The sequence below is a fragment of the Lepidochelys olivacea genome (assembly GCF_965140295.1).
Source record: "Lepidochelys olivacea isolate rLepOli2 genome assembly, chromosome: 11".
NCBI classification, from domain to species: Eukaryota; Metazoa; Chordata; order Testudines; family Cheloniidae; genus Lepidochelys; species Lepidochelys olivacea.
Window position 1 is genome coordinate 17,896,928 of NC_140421.1, and position 13,274 is coordinate 17,910,201.

General features: G+C 44.7%; 1 protein-coding gene across 1 annotated transcript in view; it reads left to right on the forward strand.

The window, feature by feature from the left end:
• The first annotated feature begins 478 nt into the window (after positions 1-478).
• The window catches only part of MGAT5 (alpha-1,6-mannosylglycoprotein 6-beta-N-acetylglucosaminyltransferase), a 327,724-nt gene continuing 314,928 nt past the window's right edge, over positions 479-13,274 (forward strand). Inside the window, exon 1 of the mRNA XM_084643162.1 lies at positions 479-644. The gene's annotated coding sequence lies outside the window, so the exon portion shown is untranslated. The remainder of the gene's footprint in view (positions 645-13,274) is intronic.

The following is a 13,274-nucleotide window of genomic DNA, read 5'->3' on the forward strand; positions in this document are numbered from 1 at the left end:
TTTAGGGTTTTCCCCATTTGAACTTGTATATGGCCGTGAGGTTAAGGGGCCATTGCAGTTGGTGAAGCAGCAATGGGAGGGATTTACACCTTCTCCAGGAACTAACATTCTGGACTTTGTAACCAACCTACAAAACACCCTCCGAACCTCTTTAGCCCTTGCTAGAGAAAACTTACAGGATGCTCAAAAAGAGCAAAAAGCCTGGTATGATAAACATGCCAGAGAGCGTTCCTTCAAAGTAGGAGACCAGATCATGGTCTTAAAGGCGCTCCAGGCCCATAAAATGGAAGCATCGTGGGAAGGGCCATTCGTGGTCCAGGAGCGCCTGGGAGCTGTTAATTATCTCATAGCATTCCCCACCTCCAACCGAAAGCCTAAGGTGTATCATATTAATTCTCTAAAGCCCTTTTATTCCAGAGAATTAAAGGTTTGTCAGTTTACAGCCCAGGGAGGAGACGACGCTGAGTGGCCTGAAGGTGTCTATTACGAAGGGAAATGTGCTGGTGGTGTGGAAGAGGTGAACCTCTCCATGACCCTTGGGCGTATGCAGCGACAGCAGATCCAGGAGCTGTGCACTAGCTACGCGCCAACGTTCTCAGCCACCCCAGGACTGACTGAACGGGCATACCACTCCATTGACACAGGTAATGCTCACCCAATTAGGGTCCACCCTTACCGGGTGTCTCCTCAAGCTAAAACTGCTATAGAACGGGAGATCCAGGATATGTTACAGATGGGTGTAATCCGCCCCTCTGAAAGTGCATGGGCATCTCCAGTGGTTCTAGTTCCCAAACCAGATGGGGAAATACGTTTTTGCGTGGACTACCGTAAGCTAAATGCTGTAACTCGCCCAGACAATTATCCAATGCCACGCACTGATGAACTATTAGAGAAACTGGGACGGGCCCAGTTCATCTCTACCTTGGACTTAACCAAGGGGTACTGGCAGGTACCGCTAGATGAATCTGCCAAGGAAAGGTCAGCCTTCATCACACATCTCGGGCTGTATGAATTTAATGTACTCCCTTTCGGGCTGCGAAATGCACCCGCCACTTTCCAAAGACTTGTAGATGGTCTCCTAGCGGGATTAGGAGAATATGCAGTCGCCTACCTTGACGATGTGGCCATATTTTCGGATTCCTGGGCAGACCACCTGGAACATCTACAAAAAGTCCTTGAGCGCATAAGGGAGGCAGGACTAACTGTTAAGGCTAAGAAGTGTCAAATAGGCCTAAACAGAGTGACTTACCTTGGACACCAGGTGGGTCAAGGAACTATCAGCCCCCTACAGGCCAAAGTGGATGCTATCCAAAAGTGGCCTGTCCCAAGGTCAAAGAAACAGGTTCAATCCTTCTTAGGCTTGGCCGGTTATTACAGACGATTTGTACCGCACTACAGCCAAATTGCTGCCCCACTGACAGACCTAACCAAAAAGAAACAGCCAAATGCTGTTCAGTGGACCGGAAAGTGTCAGAAGGCCTTTAACAAGCTTAAAGCGACACTCATGTCTGACCCTATACTAAGGGCCCCAGACTTTGACAAACCGTTCCTAGTAACCACAGATGCATCCGAGCGTGGTGTGGGAGCAGTTTTAATGCAGAAAGGACCTGATCAAGAATTCCACCCTGTAGTGTTTCTCAGCAAAAAACTGTCTGAGAGGGAAAGCCACTGGTCAGTCACTGAAAAAGAATGTTATGCCATTGTCTACGCTCTGGAAAAGCTACGCCCATATGTTTGGGGACGGCGTTTCCACCTGCAAACCGACCATGCTGCACTAAAGTGGCTTCACACCGTCAAAGAAACTAACAAAAAACTTCTTCGGTGGAGTTTAGCTCTCCAAGATTTTGATTTCGACATCCAACACATCTCAGGAGCTTCTAACAAAGTGGCTGATGCACTCTCCCGTGAAAGTTTCCCAGAATCAACTGGTTAAAATCGTCCTTGAGATGTGGAAAATATTGTTAGTCCTTATGTACTTGGTAGTATATTTAGAGATGCATGTGTCTTATTAACTCTGTTTTCCTAGAGCTCCAGGAAGAAATCCCAGCCAGTGTTTCACCCTAGCTGAGATTTGGGGGGCGTGTCATAAATATAAAGGGAAGGGTAAACCCCTTTGAAATCCCTCCTGGCCAGGGGAAAGCTCCTCTCACCTGTAAAGGGTTAAGAAGCTAAAGGTAACCTCGCTGGCACCTGACCAAAATGACCAATGAGGAGACAAGATACTTTCAAAAGCTGGGAGGAGGGAGAGAAACAAAGGGTTTGGGTGTCTGTCTGTAGTCGTCTTGGCCGGGGACAGAACAGGAATGGAGTCTTAGAACTTTTAGTAAGTAATCTAGCTAGGTATGTGTTAGATTATGATTTCTTTAAATGGCTGAGAAAAGAATTGTGCTGAATAGAATAACTATTTCTGTCTGTGTATCTTTTTTGTAACTTAAGGTTTTGCCTAGAGGGGTTCTCTATGTTTTTGAATCTAATTACCCTGTAAGATATATACCATCCTGATTTTACAGGGGGGATTTCTTTATTTCTATTTACTTCTATTTTTTATTAAAAGTCTTCTTGTAAAACACTGAATGCTTTTTCATTGTTCTCAGATCCAAGGGTTTGGGTTTGTGGTCACCTATGCAAATTGGTGAGGCTTTTTATCCAACATTTCCCAGGAAAGGGGGGGGTGCAAGTGTTGGGAGGATTGTTCATTGTTCTTAAGATCCAAGGGTCTGGGTCTGTAGTCACCTAGGCAAATTGGTGAGGCTTTTTACCAAACCTTGTCCAGGGAGTGGGGTGCAAGGTTTTGGGAAGTATTTTGGGGGGAAGGACGCGTCCAAACAGCTCTTCCCCAGTAACCAGTATTAGTTTGGTGGTGGTAGCGGCCATTCCAAGGATAACGGGGGTAATATTTGTTACCTTGGGGAAGTTTTGACCTAAGCTGGTAAAGATAAGCTTAGGAGGTTTTTCATGCAGGTCCCCACATCTGTACCCTAGAGTTCAGAGTGGGGGAGGAACCTTGACAAAGGGCCACAGGATTTGGCCCACACATGAGGCAGTGTGAGATGTGTTTGCTTAAAAAAATTGATACTCATAAGTATTTGAAAACGGAGAGAAAAGGAGGCCCAAAGTCCTCTCTCATACACAAATAAGAGATTAGGGAGCTGTGGTCCTTCAAAAGCCAGGGGCGTTCCCAGTCAGTCATGAGATGGGGCAAATATACTAGTCACATCAAGCATCCTATTCAGTTTCCCATAGGATGCAATTATTCATTTTGTAGCTATTCTATGCATTTATAAGGTACTGAAGCAAGATGGGTGCTATTTACATAATTAAAAAATATTCCTCCCCTCCCCCTTCAAACATGGTGGGCTATGTACTCTGGGGAGTTTCAAGTCTTAAGCATGCTTTTAAAGGTCACCAATGCAATGCATTCCATTTGCAGGGTAACAGTTTTCATCAGCAAGGGGCCTAGGCCCTTCACAACAAGAAGGATGAATCTATCCCACAGGATATAAAACTTTAATAAAATGTATAGAGCACTTGGAAAGTGCTTTTAAAAGGGTGGATTTTATAACAGGGGAGTTGGTATTATCCCCATTTTACAGATGACGAAAGTAGACAGAGAGGTTAAGCAACCTGCACACTAAGTCAGTAGCAAAGCTAATATTAGAATTCGGGTCTCCTGACTCCCAGTCCATGGGCTCCAAACACTGGACCACATCACTTTGGTTGAGCAGACCTCTGTAAGCATGAAACTGGATTAAATTCAGTCAAGAAGAGTGGTGACATAATATATATATCCTCAAGTCATGCGTTTAGTGTTTGGCGAGTTATTTGAAAATTATGTTGATATAGCAATTCAGTCAGTACTGGATCAATATAAAACAAATAGCTTTTAGAATACCATGATTGCACTTTCTACCACAGGTGCTGCTGCCTGATCAGTCATTACAAGAGAAGGATATTGCTCCTCCTGAGAGGATCGAATATTGAACTGATAACAGTCATTTTCTGTTCTGTCACCTTGACTACAGCTCCTTTCTGTCAAATAGTCTTAAAAGTTAGCAGTTCACTTTGCTAACATATAATCCCTACCTTTTCCTGATGTGTCACCGTATAGCTCTCAGACATTGATGAAAGTTCACCTGCAAGATAAAAGATCATATGAACACAATCTTTCTTGATTCTTTCATTTTAGCTCCAGCCTATTTCCTCATTGAAATCTGAGCTGTAATAATGTGACAGGACGCTTCCCCTTCAATGAGTTTTGCCATCTATTATTTCTTTGATGTCTTCAAATTATGTACCCATGTTTCTGATATATTTTCAATTCAGTGAGTGACCTTCATACTTCAGTGCCATGATGGAGAGGGTGTATACATGCAGGCACTTCACTACTGCATGAGCTAGAACTTTTGATGAAATCTTCAAAGGAAAAAAAAAGTCTCTTGATAAATTAAATCATTAATACCTCCCGTCAGTTCTTTGTTTGCACAAACCAATAACACTATCCGGGGACAATAATAAGGTGAAAAAAATGCATCAGTCATGGCTGAAAAGAGTCCATTGTTTTGGAAACCTGTGCTTCACAAATGCAGTTTTGAACCTGAAGCAGTTTTATATTTAATTTTGGGGAGAAAAAAGGATGAACATTCAGGGCTAGATCCTCTCCTGCTTGCGAACTGGCATAAGCTCCCTTGACTTCAGCGCTACTCCACTTTACAGGATAAAGCCATCAGTCTTCAATAATTAAGGTTTTACTCCTATTTCAGCAATGCCAAGATTTTAAAAAGACAGACGCTGTCTAGGAGAAATAATGAGGAAGAGGAAGGACAGTATAAAACTGTTGCCATGGTAACATTTCAGATAACAGTAATAGTCTACCTAGCCTAGAGGTAGAGGTAAATGAGACTAAAATATATGCATAAACTAAACACTTTCAAGGACCTTTTTCACTTTAAGTACATAAATTTAAATTAGGTAGTGCCTGAATATTACAGATATTATGAATTATAAGTCCAATTTATAAAATAAAAGCACATCTATCTTACACTGTGGACACCTCTTCAGAGCACTGTTTGAGAAATACATAGTATGGTTACATGGAAAAAACTTGCAAGGAATTGCTATACATTTCCTCCTCAAGTTACTCAGACTGTGTGTGATCATTTAAAAAGAGTACATGGCAACCTTACCAATGCAGAGAGTAAGGATAGCATTTTGCATTCTGTTTTCTTACCTAATATTGACTTACAGGACTAACCAGTTATTTTGTAAAAAGAAAAGGAGTACTTGTGGCACCTTAGAGACTAACCAATTTATTTGAGCATGAGCTTTCGTGAGCTCATGCTCAAATAAATTGGTTAGTCTCTAAGGTGCCACAAGTACTCCTTTTCTTTTTGCGAATACAGACTAACACGGTTGTTACTCTGAAACCAGTTATTTTGTCTACTGCTATTGAAAGAACTGCTCCTGGCCCCACCACAGTGCAATGGCAGCACAGGAAATTGGCTTGGTAGCAGAAATTCTGCACATTGCAGGAAAATGAATGGTCCAACTGGCAGAATCCAGACTTAAAAAAAAAAAAAAGGATTGGGGAAAGAGGAGGATGCTAGAAAGAAGCTAAAAAGGTAGAAAAGAAGGGAAACTAGACATAGGGTGACCAGATGTCCTGATTTTATAGGGACAGTCCCAATATTTGGGGCTTTTTTTTTTTTAATATTGGCTCCTATTACCCCCACCCCACCCCACCCTTGTCCTGATTTTTCACACCCTTGCTATCTGGTCACCCTAACTAGACAGAAGAGCACTAGGAAAAAAATAAGATAAGATGAGGTCACAGGTAAGAGAGAGAGAACATGATGCTTTGAGGATTCTGAGCAGCATATGACTTGAACAAGATGCTCATTTTGACCTATAGACTCTTTCAGAATCATGATCCAACTTAGTTCTCTGCCTCTGCCATACCCTTTTGGCAAACTAACTCCCACCTGACATTTGATAGCAGCCTACAAGCCTGATGGAACCTTAACATGCTCCACGGGAAGGTCAGTGCTTAAGCTACAGAATATAGTTCCTTCTACACAGAAGCCATTGCCAAAAAGACATCAAGAATGCCCTATTTCTTGCTCTTTAAAGATGAACAGATTTTAGAAGAACAAAACAATACAATGCAAGACTGGCTCAATGCCCTGGGAGTTTTGATCATTCTCATACTAATATATATTTATTCAACTCTGACAAATTAAGAACTACACAGTGTAGACTCTGAGAGCATTTAGATTTTAAGTTCTTCAGGACAAAGACTGTCTTCTTTTTGTGCCTTGGCCAGCACAAACTGTTCTGTGCATAAGAAATAGTCATTGTTAGTAAAAGAATTACAGTTGAAGTGTAGTATTACAGTAAAGTCTTATTTACCATTCTATGCCCAGACACCAGCCTCAAAATGAACAAAAAGCATAGTCTGATATTTACATTGGAAAAGAGCAACTGAGTACCAACTGTAAAGGAGTGTGAACAGACTTACAGATATGCCAGGAGTGTTGTTTAAATGGACTAGAGGTGCCATTTATCCATTAAGTCACTTAATTGATGCAACACACCATATCTGTTTCCATGGCAATGCAGCAGCAGCTATGGAAATACAGGCAATTTGTTCTTGTACTATCCATGTAAGAAGACAAGCATAAAGTGCCTCCCCGTTTGAGTGAACAAAAGCATGAATATTTTCCAGTGCAAACATGGATGCCCACATCTCTTCCCTGTCCTGACTACGGAAAAATATTGAACAAACCGACAAGCCTTAAGAACATAAGAATGGCCATACTGCATCAGACCAATGGTCCATCTAACCCAGTATCCTGTCTTCTGACAGTGGCCAGTGCCAGCGGCTTCAGAGGGAATGAACAGAAAAGGCAATTGTTGAGAGATCCATCCTCTGTCATCCACTCCCAGACTGCTTTGGACTTAACTATCTGCAAAATTTTGCCACCTCACTGTTCACCCCTTTGTTCAGACCAAGTAAGAATATGTTGAACAGACCCCTGAAACCACCACTATTTACCTCTCTCCATTCTGAAAATGGATCATTTATTCCTACCCTTTATTTCCTATCTTGTAACCAGTTACTGATCCACACGTCAACCTTTGTTATCCCATGACTGCTTACTTTGCTTAAGAGCCTTTGGTGAGGGACCTTGTTAAAGGCTTTCGGAAAAATCTAAGTCTACTATATTCACTGGATATCTAAGTGTACTATATCCCTTGCCCACGTATGTGTTGACCCCTTGAAAACAAAGGTCAACAAACATGGGTTTTGGTTGGTCAGACCAACAAGGAGTTAGGATTATTTCATTGAGAACATCCTGCTCCCTGTGCCTGGCCCTACCTCCCCTCCTTCCGGAGTTCAAATCAAAGGCCTGTTAGCAGAGAACTCACAGATGTTCTGTTGAGATGGTAAAAGGAGAGAGACATCCTCTAAGGTAGCCAGAATTCTAATGCTACAGGCTTTACAAATTCAGTACTTAGAATTTTACTTGGAAACAAAAAAGAAAGCTGGTGCAATACACAGAGAACAGAATGTACCATGCAAAAGTTACCTTCAGGATTACCTCCAATTCTGAGGTTAAAAAAATCAAGGATAACTGTGGCATGATATACATTCAAGATAAAAACTTGCAACTTCCTAACCAGACACAGACAGAAAACAGCACTCCTAACTACTCCTGCTACCTGGGAAACCAGAAATAACCTAGGACATAAAGGTCCCCAAACTACACCTCACAACCCCCTTACCTCTGTCCAGGCCCTCCCCCTGCAGAGCTGAAGCCAGGAGTGGGGCCATGGCTCTGGGACAGGTGGATGTGGACAGGAATAAGGAGGCTGAGGCTAGGGTCATAGCTCAGGGTGTAACGGAGCCTCGGCTGGGGCCAGCAGCCAGAGTCAGGGCTAGGAGTGGAGCTGGGTGGCTCTCCCTCCCCACCCCAGGAACTGGCCCAGGCCCCGGCCCATGCCCCATCTGTGCCCCCCTGCTTCTGCAGCACCCCCAGGTTTTACAGAGCTCTGGGGGCAGCAGGGGGCATGGAGAAGAGTAAGAGAGGGGCACAGCACCCCCACTTTAAAAACTATTCCAGCACCACTACCATCATCACCTAAATGTTGTCCAGATTAATTGCCAGACAGACAATTTACCAAGAACTGAGAAAGCAAAAAGAAAAGGAGTACTTGTGGCACCTTAGAGACTAACAAATTTATTAGAGCATAAGCTTTCGTGGGCTACAGCCCACTTCATCGGATGCATAGAATGGAACATATAGTAAGATGTATACACATACAGAGAAGGTGGAGGTTGCCATACAAACTGTAAGAGGCTAATTAATGAAGATGAGCTATTATTGGCAGGAGAAAAAAACTTTTGTAGTGATAATCAAGATGGCCCATTTAGACAGTTGACAAGAAGGTGTGAGAATACTTAACGTGGCGAAATAGATTCAATATGTGTAATGACCCAGCCAGTCCCGGTCTCTATTCAAACCCAAGTTAATGGTATCTAGTTTGCATATTAATTTAAGCTCAGCAGTTTCTCCTTGGAGTCTGTTTTTGAAGCTTTTGTGTTGCAAAATTGCCGCCCTTAAGTCTTTTACTGAGTGGCCACAGAGGTTGAAGTGTTCTCCTACCGGTTTTTGAATGTTATGATTCCTGATGTCAGATTTGTGTCCATTTATTCTTTTGCATAGAGACTGTTCAGTTTGGCCAATGTACATGGCAGAGGGGCATTGCTGGCACATGATGGCATATATCACATTGGTAGATGTGCAGGTGAACGAGCCCCTGATGGCGTGGCTAATGTGATTAGGTCCTATGATGGTGTCACTTGAATAAATATGTGGACAGAAAGAAAAGGAGTACTTGTGGCACCTTAGAGACTAACCAATTTATTTGAGCATGAGCTTTCGTGAGCTACAGCTCACTTCATCGGATGCATGCCGTGGAAACTGTAGCAGACTTTATATATACACAGAGAATATGAAAAAATACCTCCTCCCACCCCACTGTCCAGCAGTGTGGTGGGAGGAGGTATTTTTTCATATTCTCTGTGTATATATAAAGTCTGCTACAGTTTCCACGGCATGCATCCGATGAAGTGAGCTGTAGCTCACGAAAGCTCATGCTCAAATAAATTGGTTAGTCTCTAAGGTGCCACAAGTACTCCTTTTCTTTTTGCGAATACAGACTAACACGGCTGTTACTCTGAAACCTGTCATTATGTGGACAGAGTTGGCATCGGGCTTTGTTGCAAGGATAGGTTCCTGGGTTAGTGTTTTTGTTGTGTGGTTGCTGGTGAGAGTATTTGCTTCAGGTTGGGGGGGTTGTCTGTAAACGAGGACTGGTCTGTCTCCCAAGATCTGTGAGAGTGAGGGATCATTTTTCAGAATAGGTTGTCCAATCTTTGATGATGCACTAGAGAGGTTTTAGTTGGGGGCTGAAGGTGTCAGCTAGTGGCATTCTGTTATGTTCTTTGTTGCGCCTATCCTGTGGTAAGGAATGGTAGAGCTGAGTGTCCCCAACATGTACATGGCAGTGCAGCCCAGGTATCTCAGTATCTCCTATGGCCTATTATTGCTATTTGCATTACAATACCACCTAAAAGCTCCAATCAAGAATTGGGGTCCCATTCTACTGTGCACTTTTCACCATACCCTCATCCCAGTGAAAGTTGGTCATTGTCCCAAACAGCTGGCCTTCACATTGAAGAGAAGGGGGAACAGAAGAGAATATTCAACTACCTATGTTGAAAACCTGTAAAACTAATTAAAGGTTGCTGTACTAAGGTGTTCATGGTGGTGGTGCGAACTTTACAGACAACCTGCATACGGAGGTCCTGTTTATTGATTCTATTCACTAGACCTTGTTAGGACCCCTGATTTCTTATGAAACCTTATTTCAGAAGATAAACACTTCTTATTTTTGCCCCTTGTGGAGTGAGGGAGATAGTAAGAATAAATATAAGCATGATGCCTCCTTATCTTTATATAGTGCAATATTTATATACTGTACTTTTATCACTAGTGAAAGGATCTAGGGCCAGTTTCCACTCTCAGTCATATCACTGTAAACCCTGAATAACTTTATTCAAGTCAAAAAGAATTACTTTGAGTTTACATGATTATCGTCAAGAGCAGACGTTAGCCGTCTGACAGAGTGTTCCGCTGACCGCTAGGATGGTGCCTCCTCCTGGTCACTCTGGGGAATAGCTCAACACCCCTATCCACAGTTGCAAGCCATTTCTCCACTTCTCTCTCTCTATCTCTCCACAAGCTGCAGCCTTCGCTTCGTGACTCAGCCTTCCAGCCAGGTGACTCACCATGTATCCCCCTGCCAGTGTACCAAAGACCTTCCACATGACTGGTCTCAGGCAGTCTTTTCTGGCAGTGCCCTGATAGTACCACTTCCCCAGTGGCCAGTAGGGGAACCTGGGCCCACCCACTACTCCAGATTCTAGTTCAGGGGCCCTGTACCTGGCAATTGCGGCTTTTGCTCAGACCCCATTTCTCTTTCCTACAGCTCCCCGTTCCACCCCTGCATGTACCAGCTCAAACTCCCTCCTCACAGGGGATAACTAAACCCGATAGCCTCAAACACCCCTCCCAACTCACAGGGACTTAATACAGCCTACTTCCCTGTAGCTCCTCTCTGATGCCAGCTTCCTGGCTTGATAAGCCCAGCACAACTCCTCTCCCAGCTGGACTTCATCACCAAAGTAGGTCTTGGCACTCCCTGGTTTTCCTCTAGGTGCAGCCTATAGGTTAATTGGCCTAATTCACCCCTTCAGGCCTCATGTGGGGTAGACACCCTATTACAAGCTTCTAATGTGGTCTTTATCACATCATTTAACACACCCTGAGAAGATCTAGAGTAGGGGTGGGCAAACTATGGCCCGCAGGCTGGATCTGGCCTGGCCAGTCATTTAAATCTGGCACTCGAGCTTCCGCTGGGGAGCGTGGTCTGGGGCTTGCCCCACTCCAGCCGGGAAGCAGGGCTGGGGCCCGATCCACATGGCTCCCGGAAGCAGCGGCATGGCCCCCCTCTGGCTTCTATGCGTAGGGACAGCCAGGGGACTCCACTCTACACACTGCCCCTGCAGCTCCCATTGGCCAGGAACCACAGACAATGGGAGCTGCAGGGGCAGTGCCTGCAGATGGGGCAGCATGCAGAGTCACCTGGCCACGCCTCCACGTAGGAGCCAGAGAAGGGACATGCTGCTGATTCCGGGAGCCCCTTGAGGTAAGCGCCACCCCACTGGGAGCCTGCACCCCTGAGCCTCTCCCCATGCCCCAATCTCCCTCCCACTCTCTGAACTCCTCGATCGCAGTCCGGAGCACCCTCTTACACCCCAAACCCCTCATATGCAGCCCCACCCAAGAGCCAGCTCCCCCAGCCAGAGTCTGCACCCCTTCATGCACCCCAACCACCTGCCCCAGCCCTGATCCCCCTCCCACCCTCTGAACCCCTCGATCCAAGCCCAGAGCACCCTCCTGCACCCCAAACCCCTCATCCCCAGCCCCACCCCAGAACCAGCACTCCCATCCCTCCCCCCTTGCACCCCACTTCCCCAGGCCAGCCCAGCGCCCCCTCCCGCACCCTGAACTCCTCATTTCTGGCCCTACGCTGGAGCCCGCACCCCCAGCCAGAGTCCTCACTCCCTCCCACACCCCAACCCCAATTTTGTGAGCATTCATGGCCCGCCATACAATTTCTATTCCCAGATGTGGCCCTCGGGCCAAAAAGTTTGCCCACCCCGATCTAGAGCATGGCACAGCGGGAGCCAAATCTGTACCAGTGCTTAGTTCCTACCTTTGTGTAAGTCCAGAAAAGGAGGGCTTTGTAGGTTATTACCCTCCTTCTCCGAGATGAGAAATCTTTGAAAGCGGCCCTCCAATACTGATGGAATTATTGGTAGTATTGTCTGTCCATCTCGCCTAAAAGTCCTTTGTCTGCCTTCGCTCCTTTCCTCTCTTGAGCAGAGCGAATAAAGCAACAATAGGCAATAGTAGGCTCTCTTACAAGGAATATACAGTGGTGCAATTGTGCCCTAAAACACAGGATAACGTTTGTGCGGATTTTTTCTGCCTAACTCACAGCCCATGATATAGTGCCAAACACTAAAAAGTGAAGGGCCCCTATGGAGATAATGCGGGTTTCCCACTACTCTGCCATTTAGTTTAATAATAAATGGGATTAAACATAATTTAATTAATTCCATGGGAAACTTGCACCCACTCCATGGGAGTGCCTACTTGCTAGCAGTTAGCACTGTATGCATGTCTCTTTTTATTAATAAATACTACTCTGTCTCAGACACTGTATAAATGGTCTGTTTCCCTCTCACTCTCTGCATGTGACTTTTCTAATCTCTTGCTTCTAAACCCTCAGAATCCATTGTGTATTTATTCTAGAAGGATTAGTGCTGGATGTCTACACACATGTAAATTGCTATATATTCAACATTCACAATATGTTCTCCAATTTAACCTTAAGGATGTGATGGGTAGTTTTTGTTATGACCAGTGAGACTTCGGGGGTTTTTTTTGGTTTTGTTTTGTTTTTTTTACAGGGCACCTAGGCTGCTTCATTTTACTATGTTACAAACAGCCACAGCATTCTGTGCTCCCTGGATGCAGTAAAATATTCTTTGTACCCAATGTGAATCCTGAGCAAGGAGAATTCAGTGCACAGTGTATTGCTCACTTTTGTAATTATATTGAGATGAACATGGAGTTGATACGGTTTACCTGGTGTATCAAAAAGGAATGATACAGTGAGCCAAATTCATCCCTGCTGTAATATCACCCCGCAGTCAGTGGATTTAGTCTGGCCACATGTGCTGCAGTGGCTATTTTGATAATTACAGAGTCATAAAATCATATTTACTTTGATGTGCCTTGCTAGGATTTCCAGGCAAATGTGGAAGCTGTGACTTTGCTGGTCTGGGCTAGAAGAAAACGTCTCCTGTGTCTTCTCTGTCAAGCCAACTTGCGTGTCAGGGAAGGATCACAATCTCAGCTGCTAATGCAGGGAGAGCCCCAATCCTCCAATGGACAAAGGATGGGGAAGACAGGTTTGCACCAGTTGGCTTCTGGGTGGGGCCCTGAGTACTAAAGGAGAAGGAAGGGGGAGGGTGGTCATTGGCACTCAGGTTGCCATCTGCTTCTCCCAAGCAACACAACAGTGGGGGAAGCTTTTGGACTGCAGTTAATGAGAGCATTCAGAGATGCACAATGTCCTTG